This window comes from Neomonachus schauinslandi, chromosome 13 (genome assembly GCF_002201575.2).
Source record: "Neomonachus schauinslandi chromosome 13, ASM220157v2, whole genome shotgun sequence".
NCBI classification, from domain to species: Eukaryota; Metazoa; Chordata; class Mammalia; order Carnivora; family Phocidae; genus Neomonachus; species Neomonachus schauinslandi.
Window position 1 is genome coordinate 31,376,927 of NC_058415.1, and position 17,583 is coordinate 31,394,509.

Genomic DNA, 17,583 nt, shown 5'->3' on the forward strand with positions numbered 1-17,583 from the left:
TCACTGGGTCTTGGGGCAAGTAAGACTATATGTGAGCTCTCCAAGAAGAGAATCTCAGTTTCTTATTGCATTCTGGGACCCCTAGACATCAGATGCATTGGTTTTCCAAGCCAGATTTCTGGGAGCTTGTCTTTCCAGTGCAGATCTCACAGGCTGTGACACCCAATATGGGATACTAACCCTCACTCCTCGGGGAAAAGCACCCATCTGGTGACATCCTTCCCTTTGTCTGTTGCCATGCCAGGGGTTGGATTTTTTGTGAGATTGTGTCTCTGCCTCTCCTACCCCATCTTGATGTGGTTCTTTTATCTTTGTTGTATCCTTTTGTTGTGGAGAGCAGTTCATCTAATTTTCAGATCTTTTTCAGAGGGAATTGGTTCTTATGTAGCTGTAGATTTGGAGTGTTCACGGGAGAAGGTAAATTCAGGAACTTCTCACTATTGCCTTAAAACTCCCTCCAAGAATTTCCATATGAACAGTGCTGAAGGTGAAGTTCAACTCTGAAGACAGCCAAGTTGTAATGTGTTGGGGCAGGGGCAGAGGAGGATTGTGAGTTGGAGATGGGAGTGGGGGTTGCATATAAGATAATTCTGATGTGAGGTGGAAATTAAAAAAAACCATAAATCTATAATTGTTGAATTAAATTTTAAGATGGAGATGGGGAGAAGACAGAAAGTAGGAATCTTGAATGTTGACAGGATTGTAATTCTATTGGCTCTTTTCACACAATTAAAATCCTGCCAAAATTTCACCCTCTCAGATCTCCTTCTTACAGCAATTTGGTTCTCTGCCAAACTTTGGGTAATAAATAGAAACTACAAGCTCTCTGAACACAGAGCTGCAGCTTTTCAGAGAAGAAATCAAAACAAGATTACACGGTAAGAATAAAACTAATATTCTTGTACATTTTTTGTCAGGTTTGGTAAAATAAGATCTTGGGAACCATGGAGAACTGGTTTTTATTTCTATAAAATAAAGGATTAGACTGATTTGTTATTTATTGTCAATACCAGTAAAAGTTGATAATAGCAGTTGCTACTAACTTATAATTCCACTTTGATTTCCTTTGGGTGATTTGGAAAACTATTAATAAATTTCTAAAATTGATTATAATAGTCTTTATAGTAAGTTTCCATCCCCCACCACAAAACTTTATAAAACAAGTTGATAATTCTACTCCATACTGCTAATGCTTATCCAAGACAGACCTACTCACAATTGTTTACCAGTGACTTCAAAAAAGGGGCACAAATAAAAGAACTGAGAGGGGCCATCCTTTCAAAATCATCTGCTCAAAAAATAAACCATTTATGAAAAAATAAGGAATTGTCATCCTAAATGAGTAAGTTCAAAAGCTCATTAGTTTTGCTACTATTCTTCATTTCGACACTTTCTTTAAAAGAGTGTTTTATTCACTTTCTTTCTCGCCGTCTGCCTTGTGGCAATTTTTCCTCCTTGCTCTTTTCTCTGCCTTATCTTTCCACACATAAATACATGCCTCCAGACTATTTTAATAAAGAAAATGGTAAAAATCCAAACATATCATGGCTGCACAAAGTTGATTCCAGGTCTTTGGAAACTTGAGAGTTTAGGAGTAGGTGTGGTTGGATCTTCCTGACTCTCACTCCCTCCTCAGCAGAAGCTTGAATCATCCCTGTATGCCACTGTGGTCCAGTGCTGTTCCCAATATCCTTACCTATTGCTTGTCACATTTGTCTTTAGAATACTTTTTGCTCCTCTTTTAATTTTATCCCCCGAAAGGCACAGTTCTGTGTTCAGAAAACTTCAGAATCCTCTATTTCCAAAGTTTGGAGTGCTTGAGAAGAATCATAGAGTTGAGTAGTATCCTTAAATAGTTAAGAACAAGCATCACTCCCTGCAGTTCAAATTTCACATTTTTTCCATTTTTCTCTGAAAGGATCCTAGATTTCCTACCAGTCCTTCACTGGCAGCAGCATAATTCATTTTCTTAGCAATGATCTAGATATTTTTCTATTTCCCATCACTGTTTAGCTTACAATATCTACAGCCAGAATGTACCTCTTTCTCTTTCCCATTTATAGAGAAGGAAGAATTCTCAGAACTTTTATTTAGGGTTTGAAACAGGGCTGAAAGTAAGGCAGGAGTCTGAGAAATGGGAGCCGCCTCTCCTGGTTAGGTTCAGCAAAGGGTTAAAGAAACAGAGCTTACAACTAACTTCTGGGAATGTGTTTGAGATTCAATTGTAAAAAGTTCATCCATGGGGGAATTAAATCATTACAGGGAAATGCTGTGGGGGTGTGTTTAAGTGTGTGTAGCACTGAAGGGAGGAAAAAAAATAAACACCAAGGAATATTTATGCCAGTAAATATGACAGCACAAGCCTTTTTTGGAGATATGCATGCAGAATTAACCCTTTACAGAGAAGTTCTGCAGAGGGGACCGCATTTAGGGAAGAAAAAATATACCCTAGGGAATTTTTATGCCAGTAAATCTGAGAGCATGAGGTCATTTTTGGAGATGTGAGTGTGACTGCCAAAATCAATGTATCTTTTACTCAACAAGTTGAAATTCTGGCAAACACGGTGGAAATCAAAAGTGTCAGTCAGAATTTTTCTTCTTTATATCACAGGTTGTAGCAGGGACATTTGAAACATTAAGACCAAAAATAATTTCCTTGAATAGCAGAAAGAAAACTTAATTCCTTTAAACAAAATGATGATTGGTTCAAGGATTTCAGGAAATCCTGGTAGAACCTCTAATCTTTTTTCAGTTTCCCTCAGGGTTCTCTGGTGCTGACATTTGCATGCAAAAGTAAGCTTTAAGAGAACACAGCCTTACACATCAGCCAAAGTTCATTGTTGCAGGATGGTAATGGGGAAGTAAGGAGTTTGGGCCACTTCCTCCCTATAACAGACTCCTGGCACATACTCACATGCTGGCCTTGTTATTGTCAGTAGATCATGCTATATTCTGTAAAAATGTTTGGTTTTGTTTTTGCTTTATGTGAAGAGTGCAATATAGCATAATAGTAAAAACACACAGATTTTTTTTTATTCAGACAGGCCTTAAATCCATCATCTATCACTGACTACCTGTGTGATTTTGGATCTTATTTAATTTTCCTGACCCTGAATTTTTTTCCTCTGGTGCAAAATATAAAACAAACAAAACAGTAACAATAACAAAACATCGTACCTTAGGTGTTCTGATACCTATGAAGATAAAGCAAGTCGGAAGCAGTCATTAATGGTAACTATTATTAATCACTGATCATGTACTAAATATGAGATATTTTCCTCACATTATCCCATTTAATCCTCAGAGCATCTCTGTGAGATAACATTCTCCATTTATAAAGTTAAGCAAGAAAAATTTGTAAAGATTGTACTAACCCAAGATAACTCAATCAGTAAATTTCAAATTAGAGGTTAAAACCCAGAGTTACATCCCATGAAGGAGAAGAACCAAGAAGGAAGATGGATTCCAAACACTTCATTTAGTGAGACTTTAATCTTGTAAAGCCATTTTCTATTCAAAGTGTCCATAATTTTCAAACGTAAAAATATTAGTGAGATGACATAAAACCTTCCACCTATTTTTTTAGGGTTACATTCATTGACATCTGAGGGAAAGTTTCCCTGCCAGCCACTATTTTCTTATGTAACTTTCTTTCCCATTGGTATTGCCAGAACCAAGAGGGGTCCACCCACAAACTTGGCTTGGTGCTTTCACTTTTAATTAGCACAACAGTCTACATCTAATTCCTCTTCACTTTGAACATCTTATTAATTAGATGATTGCCACAATTTTCCCCAGCAACACTAGTGCATCCTGTTTTGAATTTCCTAGCAAAGATTCAATATTTTTTTAAAAGACTTTGACAGAACTTCATAGTTTTGCATGTCTGCTGTGTTCAAATATCAACCACTCTCACTTCTTAGCCTGTTGGCTCTATCAGTGGCAGTTGTTTCAGAAATGTTATTTAAGCAGTTAACATTTTTTTCCTTAGGAGATTGTGTGCTTTTTCTCTTGTGTTCTTTGGGGGCTTATTATATACAAACATGAATATTCCCTTAGCCTGAATTTATTAGTTCCAAAATTTTTCCTTCCTGAGGTTATATTTTTCCATTATCTTTTATGTATTAATATATGTACATATATGTATTACTTGTCCACATTCTTTAGCAATCCTGTTTGAACAAAACTTCATCGATAATCAGCATGACCGCTTCATATTGGTAAATTAGTAGTAGCTGTAGTATTCAGCTTATCTGAGTAATTTTTCTTTCCAATCTTTTTAAAAAGTTTCAGCCTCAGGGGTGCCTAGGTATCTCAGTTGGTTAAGCATCCAACTCTTGATCTCAGCTCAGGTCTTGATCTCAGGGTTGTGAGTTTGGGGCCCTCATTGGGCTCCACGTGTGTGTGGAGTCTGCTTAAAAAGAAAGTTTCAGCCACAGACATAGGTGCCAATATTCATTCTAATGTAATTTGGTGGATATATTCAGCTTCCTTTTTTTTTTTTCTTCACTATGACCTATATAAGATCCATATTACCTGAATGTATATACAGCACTACTTTATCAAAGATGGTGCATATTTCATCTTCACTGACTTACTCAAGAATCATATTGTTTCTTACCGTAATCATAATTGTCACAGTGTGGTGGTTAATAGAATAAATTGGATATTATTAACTCAAAGGAGTATAAGCTGTTTTACTAAGAAAGTTTGGAGGCTCCTATGCTTAAGACATGACATGTAATGCTTACATCTGGTTGTCTAATTATTATTACCTTTCATTATGTCAAGTAGCATGATTTCTCCTTGTTACTATGAGGTCCATGAGATCAGACTCAGCATTTAGAAGCATTAAAACAATTTGCATTTTGATGTGTCAGTTGGAAAAATACTATTGTTTATAAATCCTTGTATTTCTAAATTCATAAAAGTATAAAAATTAGATAGAAGTCCATTTTTTAGCAGCATCCAATTTTTTTTCTGGTTATTTATGATATATGCTCCTAAATGAGCATCTGGGTTTATTTAGACTACTCTCTTGGCAGACCAATGCAGTGACTCCTAACCTCTAGGGTTGTTGTTCATTGTTAGGTCCAGATAACTTCTGTACCTGTTATATGCGAGTCCTCTTCTTGGCAAAGGAAGGAACACCAGTTATATTCTTTCACTCTGCATCATCGGGGTATACTCAGGAAGAGGTCATTATCTGTCCAGAGGAGAAGAACAATTAAGTCTTATCTTGAAGAAGAGAGGTGGTTAAGTCTTTCCATGTTAGTAGCTTTCACCACACACCCAGTTACCAAGTAACCAAGGTTGAACCTACTTAGAATCCCACATAATGATGATGAAGTCAGCAGTTTGGGGAATAGCTGGAGCAGCCCATGAAGTAGGCAAAGTGGGAGACAAAGGCTTGTCATACAATCACGGGCAAGTTTCCAGCCCTCTGAGTTCTATTTTCTGATTGTTGCACAAGGAAGCTCTGTTTAAACTTGTACAGGAATTAAATATCCAGGGGGTGGATTGTAACTTAAGTTTTTTCAGGTCAACGGCCAGGAACCTCCACACCTGTGAATGGAAAGCTTCCATACTCTTGACATGGGTTGGGAAACTGCCAGTAGCTTCTTCCTGCTGCATGGCCTGTGCATGGTGTGGGGCAGCACCCCCTAGTTGGTGGGCATGGGGGCTGTTCTGGCCATGGGCCTGCTCTGGGCTTCTGCCCTCAGTTTCTACATGGGTCAGCTGGAGCTGGATGTGAAATTGGTGCCCTAGGAAGATGGGACAGCCTCTGCTGAAAGCCCTGATGAAGCGGGCCAGCCACCACCAGCATGAGCAGCTAGGCCATGAGGAATGGCTGGGTGCTGGACAGCCCAGCGCCCAAGGACTGGGACATTAAAATGTGACCATTCCCTCACTCCAGAAAGAAGGAAGAGAAAGAAAGGAAGAAAGAAAGAAAGAAAGAAAGGAAGAAAGAAAGAAAGAAAGAAAGAAAGAAAGAAAGAAAGAAAGAAAGAAAGAAAGAAAGAAAGAAAGAAAAAAGAAAGAAAGAAAGAAGAAAGAAAGAAAGAAAGAAGAAAGAACAGAAAGGAGGGCAGGCACTTCCATACTCTTAATTTTTAAATTTCTTCTAATAATCAAATTTAATATCATCTAATACATGACACAGTGTATTACTAGGTGGCTATTTGGTTGTGAAAAAAAATCTCATGGTTTATCCAGGGGTGATATTAAACAGCTGGTATGACATGAGCAGAGATAAATAGGAAAAGAACCAGCCACATGGAGAATGCCAGCTGAACACCAGCATTGGGAGGGACTCTCTTTCTGGCTTTGTACTATACCAACTAATCTGGGATAATGTAGCAGTAAGGGTAGGGTGGAATATCTAAAGTTTTACAGAACTTTTAACAACTTGACCAGTATTTCTGTTACTATTTGATAAGCATATCCCAAAATAAGGTGGAAATTCCTACAGAAGTTATGCAAGATGTAACTTCAGTCTTTGTACAAGGGAAAACTTTCACTTATTATGGAAATATATTTACAATTAACTTCTGAATAAAGGTAAAATGAAATAATATTTTTAACAGAAAACAGTTTTTATTTTTAGTGTTTTTCTTCTTTGAGTATCATTATGGACTCATGATTTTTGTTGACATTATTGTAACTAAATCGTTTTCAAACTTAACTTGTTTTGATTAGCTATATTTTTTATTGTTTTGATTCAAATGGTCAAATTTGGCACATAGAAGCCCTTTTATGCTGGCCCATTTGCTCTTTTATTAATCACCTCAGAACTTTGAAAAATGCATCACTGTTTTCAGGCAACAAGTTATTTTGGCTCATCTTTCATTTCTTCCACCCATAACATAAACTATTCTCCAAAGAACTCTGATTTCTTCAGTGGAGAACATTATTAGATTACAAACTATGGGCCCTGGGATATATACTGGATTATTTCATCTTAATACTGACATTAAATCAGTTCAGTTACAGAGATAGGGGAAGAAACATATATACATAAAATCATGAGTTCATATTGGCAATTTTATTTTGTTATAAATATATAAAGATTTTGTGTGTGTGTGATGAACACTGGGTGTTGCATGTAAGTGTTAAATCACTAAATTCTACACCTGAAAAAATAAAATACAAATACTTTATTTATTTATTTTTTAAATTATTTATTTATTTGACAGAGAGAGAGAGCTCACAAGTAGGCAGACAGGCAGGCAGAGGGAGAAGCAGGCTCCCTGCTGAGCAGAGAGGCCTATGTGGGGCTCGATCCCAAGACCCTGGGGTCATGACCCGAGCGGAAGGCAGATGCTTAACCATCTGAGCCACCCAGGCGTCCCACAAATACTTTATTTTTAAAAAAAAGATTTTTTTATTACCCAATTGTTTGTTGCTTTTATCTTTGAAAATAATGCTTTATTAATTGAAAGTTGTTTTTTTCCCTTTATTAGCTACATTAGTTACTGGAGGATATGCAAACCTGTTTAACAGTTCACTTTATAAATGGAATGTTAACTGAAGTTTGATATTCAAAAATCTTTACAAGTCATTGCATTTTGTCACTATTTGTCCAACCACAATGACCCACTGAATATGTATCATATGTATATGATTTTCATAATCAACTTTATTTTATTTTATTCATAATCAATTTTACACAAAAATTTATACACATAAAAATTTTTGGTAAACAAACCCAATTGATGTTTTGCAAAAATAAAATAGTAATAATACTACTATATTGGTAATCTGTAAAATTAATAACATATAATCTATATATTATATATATAATAACAATCTGTAAAAATATTAATAATAGTACTGCTATTGTCCATCTGAATTTATTTATTTTTTAAAGATTTTATTTATTTATTTGAAAGAGACAGCAAGAGAGAGCAGAAGAAGGGGGAGGGGCATAGGGAGAAGGAGAAGCAGACTCCCCACTGAGCAGGAAGCCCAAAGTGGGGCTCAATCCCAGGGACCGAGCCCCGGACCCTGGGATCATGACCTGAGAGGAAGACAGATATTTAACCAACTGAGCCACCCAGGCACACCTGGCTATCTGAATTTATTTTTTTCCTTTTTTTAATTATTATTATGTTATATTAATCATCACACATTACATCATTAGTTTTAGATGTAGTGTTCCATGATTCATTGTTTGCGTATCACACCCAGTGCTCCATGCAGAACGTGCCCTCTTTTTTTTTTTTTTGGCTGACACCATGCGTTTATTTATTTATTTTTGAAGATTTTTTTTTATGTTAATCCCCATACATCATTAGTTTTAGATGTAGTGTTCCATGATTCATTGTTTGTGCATAACATCCAGTGCTCCATGCAGAACGTGCCCTCCTCAATGCCCATCACCAGGCTAACCCATCCTCCCACCCCCCTCCCCTCTAGAACCCTCAGTTTGTTTCTCAGAATCCATAGTCTCTCATGGTTCGTCTCCCCCTCCGATTTCCCCCCCTTCATTCTTCCCCTCCTGCTATCTTCTTCTTTTTTTTTTTAAACATATAATGTATTATTTATTTCAGAGGTACAGATCTGTGATTCAACAGTCTTACACAATTCACAGCACTCACCATAGCACATACCCTCCCCAATGTCTATCACCAAGCCACCCCATCCTTCCCACCCCCCACCACTCCAGCAACCCTCAGTTTGTTTCCTGAGATTAAGAATTCCTCATATCAGTGAGTTCATATGATACATGTCTTTCTCTGATTGACTTATGTCACTCAGCATAATACCCTCCAGTTCCATCCACATCATTGCAAATGGCAAGATCCCATTCCTTTTGATGGCTGCATAATATTTCATTGTATATATATACCACTTCTTTTTTATCCATTCATTTGTCGATGGACATCTTGGCTCTTTCCACAGTTTGGCTATTGTGGACATTGCTGCTATAAACATCGGGGTGCACATACCCTTTTGGATCCCTACATTTGTATCTTTGGGGTAAATACCCAGTAGTGCAGTTACTGGATCATATGGTAGCTCTATTTTCAACTTTTTGAGGAACCTCCATACTGTTTTCCAGAGTGGCTGTACCAGCTTGCATTCCCACCAACAGTGTAGGAGGGTTCCCCTTTCTCCGTATCCCTGCCAACATCTGTCGTTTCCCGACATTAATTTTAGCCATCTGACTGGTGTGAAGTGATATCTCATTGAGGTTTCGATTTGGATTTCCCTGATGCCAAAGCGATGTTGAGCACTTTTTCATGTGTCTGTTGGCCATTTGGATGTCTTCTTTGGAAAAAATGTTCATGTCTTCTGCCCATATCTTGATTGGATCATTTGTTCTTTGGGTGTTGAGTTTAAGAAGTTCTTTATAGATTTTGGATACTAGCCCTTTATCTGATATGTCATTTGCCAATACCTTCTCCCATTCTGTTGGTTGTCTTTTTTTGGTTGACTGTTTCTTTTGCTGTGCAAAAGCTTTATATCTTGATGAGGTCGCAATAGTTCATTTTTGCCCTTGCTTCCCTTGCCTTTGGCGATGTTTCTAGGAAGAAGTTGCTGTGGCTGAGGTCGAAGAGGTTGCTGCCTGTGTTTTCTTTAGGATTCTGATGGTCTCCTGTCTCACATTTAGGTCTTTCAACCATTTAAAGTTTTTTTTGTGTGTGGTGTAAGGAAATGGTCCAGTTTCATTCTTCTGCATGTGGCTGTCCAGTTTTCCCAACACCATTTGTTGAAGAGACTGTCTTTTTTCCATTGGACATTCTTTCCTGCTTTGTCAAAAATTAGTTGACCATAGAGTTGAGGGTCCATTTCTGGGCTCTCTATTCTGTACCATGGATCTATGTGTCTGTTTTTGTGCCAGTACCATACTGTCTTGATGATGACAGCTTTGTAATAGAGCTGGAAGTCCGGAATTGTGATGCCGCCAGCTTTGCTTTTCTTTTTCAACATTCCTCTGGCTATGCGGGGTCTTTTCTGGTTCCATACAAATTTTAGGATTATTTGTTCCATTTCTTTGAAAAAAGTGGATGGTATTTTGATGGGGATCGCATTGAATGTGTAGATTGCTCTACGTAGCATTGACATCTTCACAATATTTGTTTTTCCAACCCATGAGCATGGAATGTTTTTCTATTTCTTTGTGTCTTTCTCAATTTCTTTCATGAGTATTTTATAGTTTTCTGAGTAGATTTTTTGCCTCTTTGGTTAGATTTTTTCCTAGGCATCTTATGGTTTTGGGTGCAATTGTAAATAGGATCGACTCCTTAATTTCTCTTTCTTCTTTCTTGTTGTTGGTGTATAGGAATGCCACTGATTTCTGTGCATTGATTTTATATCCTGCCACTTTACGGAATTCCTGTATGAGTTCTAGCAGTTTTGGGGTGGAGTCTTTTGGGTTTTCCACATACAGTATCATATCATCTGCAAACAGTGAGAGTTTGACTTCTTTGCCGATTCAAATGCCTTTCATTTCTTTTTGTTGTCTGATTGCTGTGGCTAAGACTTCTAGTACTATGTTGAATAGCAGTGGTGATAGTGGACATCCCTTCCATGTTCCTGACCTTAGTGGGAAAATCCTCAGTTTTTCCCCATTGAGAATGATATTTGCTATGGGTTTTTCATAGATGGCTTTTATGATATTGAAGTATGTACCCTCTATCCCTATACTCTGAAGAGTTTTGATCAAGAAAGGATGCTCTACTTTGTCAAATGCTTTTTCTGCATCTATTGACAGGATCATATGGTTCTTGTTCTTTCTATGATTAATGTATTTTAACACATTGATTGATTTGGGGATGTTGAACCAAGCTCTCAGCCCAGGGATTAATCCCGCTTGGTCGTGTTGAATAATCCTTTTAATGTACTGTTGGATCCTATTGGCTAGTATTTTGTTGAGAATTTTTGCATCCATGTTTACCAAGATATTGGTCTGTAATTCTCCTTTTTGATGGGGTCTTTGTCTGGTTTTGGATCAAGGTAATGGTGGCCTCGTAAAACGAGTTTGGAAGTTTTCCTTCCATTTCTATTTTTTGGAACAGTTTCAGAAGAATAGGTATTCATTCTTCTTGAAATATTTGGTAGAATTCCCCGGGGAAGCCATCTGGCCCTGGGCTTTGGTTTGTTGGGAGACTTTTGATGACTGCTTCAATTTCCTTAGTGGTTACAGGTATGTTGAGGTTTTCTATTTCTTCCTGGTTCAGTTTTGGTAGTTGATACGTCTCTAGGAATGCATCCATTTCTTCCAGATTATCTGATTTGCTGGCATATAGTTGCTCATAATATGTTCTTATAATTGTTTGTATTTCCTTGGTGTTAGTTGTGATCTCTCCTCTTTCATTCATGATTTTGTTGATTTGGGTCATTTCTCTTTTCTTTTTGATAAGTCTGGCCAGGGGTTTATCAATCTTGTTAATTCTTTCAAAGAACAAGCTCCTAGTTTCGTTGATCTGTTCTACTGTTCTTTTAGTTTCTATTGCATTGATTTCTGCTCTGATCTTCATTATTTCTCTTCTCCTGCTGGGTTTAGGTTTTATTTGCTGTTCTTTCTCCAGCTCCTTTAGGTGTAGGGTTAGGTTGTCTATTTGAGACCTTTCTTATTACTTGAGAAAGGCTTGTATTGCTATATACTTTCCTCTTAGGACTGCCTTTGCTACATCCCAAAGATTTTGAACAGTTGTGTTTTCATTTTCATTGGTTTCCATGAATTCTTTTTAACTCTTCTTTAATTTCCTGGTTGACCCATTCAGTCTTTAGTAGCATGCTCTTTAGCCTCCATGTATTTGAGTTCTTTCTGACTTTCGTCTTGTGATTGAGTTCTAGTTTCAAAGCATTTTGTGTCTGAATTTATTTTTAAAAGAGCATATCAAATGGTTACTTAGAAGTTTTTAAAGTCTTGTCCTGATACAAAAAAATTTCAGTTTATCCTTCAGATTTCTGACATATCATGCATTTTCTTTCATATATATTTTTATTGGTTTTAATGTATCATTTATATATTCATATTATTATGCTATAATTTTGTTTAAAATATAAAATTATTTAAATATTAAAGTGTTTAAACTAGCTGATATGGAAAAGAGTATGACAATTCCTCAAAAAATTAAAAATAGAACTACTATATCACGCTGCAATCCACTTTTGGGTATAAATCCAAAAGAATTGAAAATAGGATCTTGAAGACATATTTGTACACCCATGTTTATTGCAGTATTATTCAAAATAGTCAAGAGGTAAAATCAATCCAAATGTCCATTCACTGATAAATGGATAAAGAAAATGTGGTATATACATACAATAGATAATTATTCTGTCTTTGAAAAGAAGGAAATCTTGTCACATGCTACAACATGGATGAACCTTGGGAACATTACACTAAGTGAAGTAAGCCAGACACAAATACTCTATACTATATTATCCCACTTATATGAGGTATCTACAGTAGTCAAACATATAGAAACAGAGAGTAGAACAGTGTCATCAGGAGTCTGGGAAAGGGAGAAACAGGGAGTTGTTGTGCAATGAATATAGTTTCAGTTTTGCAAGATGACAAAGTTCTAGATATCTGCTGCAGAACAGATCTAGTTAACACTACTGAATTTAATAAAATTTGATAAATTTAATTAAAAATTTAATTAAGGGGTCGCTTAAATGGCTCAGTTGGTTAAGTGTCTGCCTTCAGCTCAGGTCATGATCTCAGGGTCCTGGGATTGGCCTGCCTGAATAGTTGTAAGGCTCCCAACTCAGCAAGGAATCTGCTTCTCCCCCTCCCACTGCCCCTCCTTCCTCTCATGTTCTCTCTCTCTCTCAAATAAATCAATAAGATCTTTTTTAAAAATAAAACAAAAAATAAAAATTAAATTAAAAGAAAAAAAGAAGAGCTTTGAGCATGAGGGGCAGGGGAAATGTTTAAATAATCCAGCCGTATTTAAAGATATTATTAAATCAATGTCCAGAATACATTAGTTGTTTGCCATTTCATTTTAGGATTTAGAAAAAGCCAATGTGATGACATTTAGACAAAAAACAAAGAGAATTTGCATCACTTGATATGCTTTAGCTGCAAAAATAGAATAATGAATTGAACATGGCTTAAAATATAAGACACTTGTTGCTCACTTAACAAGAAGTTCTAAAGTGGTCAGTCCCACAATTGATGCAAAGAATCAAGGACATCACCAAAGACCCAAGCTCTTCTCACCGTTCTGCTCTGCGGTCCTCAGACTGTCTATGATCTCTCCCTTTATGGGAGATGGTTGGTCCAGCTCTGAACATCACATCCTCACAGAGGCCAAGTGAGTGCATGTCAAAAAGTGCTTATTCTTAAGGAAAAAATTTTCCCAGAAGTCCCAGACACACCTCCCCTTTGTCTCATTGACAAGATCTGAGTCACATGCCTACTCCTAGATGCATTATTGGCAGACAGACAGGATTGCCACGAATGGCTTATGTTTCTGCATACCTAAAGTTATTCTTTGGGGAAAGAAAAGAGATTTGTCCACTAAGAAACAGCATTCAACCCAGGTAATTCTCAACATCTTCTAATTCCCACAGAACTTCAGCCATTTTTGGTTTTTAAGAACTTATGAAAAAAAAAAAAACCTTCTGAGAAGGGCAGCCAAACTCTTTTCAAAGTTACCATGAGGATTTCAAAATGCCTTATTTCAAAAACACCTAAAAAATCTCTTTTAATCTGAGCAACTTTCAATTCCTTCAGATCAGAAAACTAAGTCTTTAATCAGGCATATCAGAACCACTTGTTTTGTACTAAGGGAAGAAGAGAATGTGTGCATTTCCCATCTGACCATTTTCCTGACAGATCAATGCATTCTTAAACACAGATGCTGACACTTCTTTAATTTTTTCAACCATGATATAGAGTGCTTACTTAATTCTGTCAATGAGTCTCCTTGACCACCACACTTAAGAATGGGGAATCTGGGGGCACCTGGGTGGCTCAGTCTGTTAAGCGTCTGCCTTCTGCTCAGGTCATGATCTCAGGTTGTGATCCCAGGGTCCTGGGATCAAGCCCCGCATCGGGCTCCCTGCTCAGTGGGGAGTCTGCTTCTCCCTCTGCCTCTCCCCTTGTGTGTGGTCTCTCTCTCTCTGTCAAATAAATAAAATCTTTTTTAAAAATATGGAACCTGTATATTTTAGAATTCACTGACAGTCTCTCTTTCTTTTACTTAAAAAATTTTCATTCACATATAACACACACACACACACAACTGCATAAATCATAACTGTATAGCTTAATGAATTGTCACAAAGTGAACAAACATAAGTAACCATTTAAAGAAATAGATGAGTATAGAACTCTAAGAACCTTCTAGTCACTACCTTGTACCTCAAGAATAGCGTTATGTTTTCTAATATAATATGTTCAATTTGCCTGTGGGGTTTTTGAACTATTTATAAACTAATTCATACAGTATATACCCCTTTGCATCTATCCTTTCACTCAACATTGTGTTTGTGAGATCCATCCCTGTAGCTGCACATAGATGTAGCTTGTTTATCTCATTACTGGTTAGAATTCCTCTAAATAAATGTGCAACAATTTATCTATTATAATGTAGATGGACATTTTCAATATTTCCAACTTAGCATTATATGACTAAGACGGCTATGAACATTCCCTTATTATGTCTTTTGGCATTTTTATGCCTTTCATATATACCTTCAAGTAGAATTGTTGGGCCAAAAGTATGCTTTTGAATACTACCAAATTTTTTCCCAAAGTCGGTGTAGCAATTTATACTCTAATCAGCCATGTAAAATAATTCCATTTGTCCCAAATCCTTGCAAATACTGATATTTTCTATCTTCCTCATTTTAGCCATTCTGATAGGTGGGCATTGTGGTTCTCCTTTAATGCATGCATTTTCTTTATCTTTCTTAGAAATACACTATTTCAGTCTGGGGCAGCTAGTAATTTTTCCCCAGACTTGAGTTAGCTAGGCAAACACAATTTAGAGAAAAACATGTCTTCCTTAAGATTGTAATTCTGGAGTTGAGGCATTTGTCTATTGTTTCCAAGTTACAAAGCAACATTAATTAGGGAACAAAACAAGTCATCATATTGTATGTGGGTTTCAGGAAAAAAAAGTCAGGAATCACTTTTTTTTTAAGTGTAATACCATAGTAGAAAAAAAAAGCAGGGATTATTCTCTTAACCCCATGGTCACAAATTTAATTTTTGTAGACTTTTTTTTTTTAACAAATCTATACATTTATTTATTTACTTTTCAGTAAGTTTAAATCCTTGAGGGGTACAGCATCACATGGATTCTGTGGCTTTAGCAGGAAGGTTGCTTCAGAATTTGGCATGAACCATGGTCACTGTTTCCATGAGCACAAAATTACTCCCCCAGATTACTCTGGTTTTGCTCAGTTTGCTACCAGAAGTTACTGTATTGTTCTTTGCTGTGTACACATAAGCATATCTCTTGCCTACATAGAATTCAATTTCATCTCGACCATAAACACCTTCAATTTTAAGAGGAGTTGTGTGCTCCCTCCAGTTCCAGAGACCCCACTTATAGTCAGCAAAAATGGCCTTGGACCACAGACTTCGTTGTTTTAGGAGTCCTGTTCCCAGCCGGCTCCAAGATGGCAGAAAGAGCTAGTTTTTATATACTTTGAATACAACATACTTAAAAAAATTTAGTCGAGGTATTGTTGAATCATTATGAGTTAATAATAATCCACCCTGATTAATTTTCTTGATTAAAACATTGTTCAAATGACATATAATTTAACAAAGTATCCACTTTGTGTAATTTATCACAAACATTTGGAGTTTTTTGAGTTTTGTTTTGTTTTGTTTTTAGATTTTATTTATTTGAGAGAGAGAGAGTGAGCACAAGCAAGGGGGAGGGACTGAAGAAGAAGCAGACTCCTTGCTGAGCAGGGAGCCTGATGTGGGGCTTGATCCCAGGACCATGACTCAAGCTGAAGGCAGACACTTAACCAACTGAGCCACCCAGGCACCCCTATCACAACCATTGATAAAACAGATCATATTAAGGTTTTACATGTGACATCAAAATAAAGGCTGACTGGCTGACTGGTTTGTGTTTTTAGCACAAGGACAATTCTTACCTTCTAGTTGGGTGTCAGAAGCCTAAAACTTACCTTTTGAAACTTATCTTTTCATATCTATTTTTGAAACTTATCTTTAGTCTTCATAATATAATTAGCAAGCACTTGACTAACCAGTAGTTGATCTCCACTCTTAAAAACTTTTTTTTATAAGGTTTTTATTTTTAAAGGAGGTCTGCTACATTTATCTTCCACCAATACAAAGTTTTGTTACCTCAGCTGCTGCTTCAGGCTGTCTTCTCTTGCTTTTAAATTTTAGAGACTAGAGCTCCTCTTTCCCCATTTCCATAAATATCTGGCTCATCCTTTTAGAAATTCGTCTTGTTATACCTTAGTTTTCCAAAGCCTGCTAGCTCCCAGGATCAATTCTTGAAGTATTTAAGTGGCATCCTTGTGCACTGGAAATTGAAGTTAGGTATACTTTCACTGGCTTTAAATATATATTGGTGGTATCTGGAATAAATTTCTCCTCTTCAATGTTTTATGTGGTTGAAATATGTACCATACCCAAGCCTGTCTTTTTACAAGTGAGCCAATTTAAAGATATATATTACATTCTACTCTGAAGATGAGCTTCAAAATTTAAATCTTTGCTTGTCTAAAAATCTCATGTTTCTCTTAAAAAACAAACAGCAAGTTACCTGATAAAATTTAGGATACTTCCCAAAGAATTGTATCCTTTTTAGGATTTCAAATTATACAAATATTAAAGTACTTCAGGCTTTGGAGTCTGGGCACTATCCCCAGAGTCAAAACTAACAGTAATGTGCAAGTTTTCATTCTTGGTTAAGCAATCTATTTTGCTTGTATTGTTGCTAATTCCAGATGTTCTTACACATGTTGGTATATATTTGTAGAGAATTAGGCAAGACTCAGAAATAATTCTTGCATACATACATATACCTAAATGCAATTATTATCTTTTCATGAACAGAGATGATAGATTTTGATATATATACAAATGATTTGTCTTGAGACAAAACCCTTGCAGATTGTCTTCCTTTGTGGATCTCAGTATAAATAAACTTTTTAGAAAGTAAAACAATCCAGGTCTAAGGCAGTGAACTGAATCAAAACAGATTGTATTTCATCTCCAGTTTTGAGTACTGATTTATGACTTAGTGACTCAGGTATATACTCATGCTGTGGCTTGATACCTGCTTTCTCTATGTGTATTTCTCAGCAAAGCCTTTCTCCAGATTGAGATTTTGCATCTATCTCCATGCATCCATCTCCACTTGTTCTTCTGCCACCTTATACAGAATGCTGTGCCAGAACTATTTTCTGTGACTCTGCTTTAATTACATCTTCTAAAACCTTTCTCATTCTACCCTCACATTATTTTATAAGCTTAAAGGAAACAAGGCTATGTCTCCTTACCCCCACCTGGAAAACTGAGCAGCTTCATCAGTTCCTAGAGATGGGACACTGTACTGTGTAAGAATGTATTAAAATAGTTATTAAATTCCATATATGATACATAAGGACAGTGCCAAA

General features: G+C 36.5%; 1 protein-coding gene across 1 annotated transcript in view; it reads left to right on the forward strand.

The window, feature by feature from the left end:
* The first annotated feature begins 863 nt into the window (after nt 1-863).
* The window catches only part of IL33 (interleukin 33), a 40,782-nt gene continuing 24,062 nt past the window's right edge, over nt 864-17,583 (forward strand). The window contains exons 1-2 of the mRNA XM_021682406.1: nt 864-878; nt 3,183-3,231. The gene's annotated coding sequence lies outside the window, so the exon portion shown is untranslated. The remainder of the gene's footprint in view (nt 879-3,182; nt 3,232-17,583) is intronic.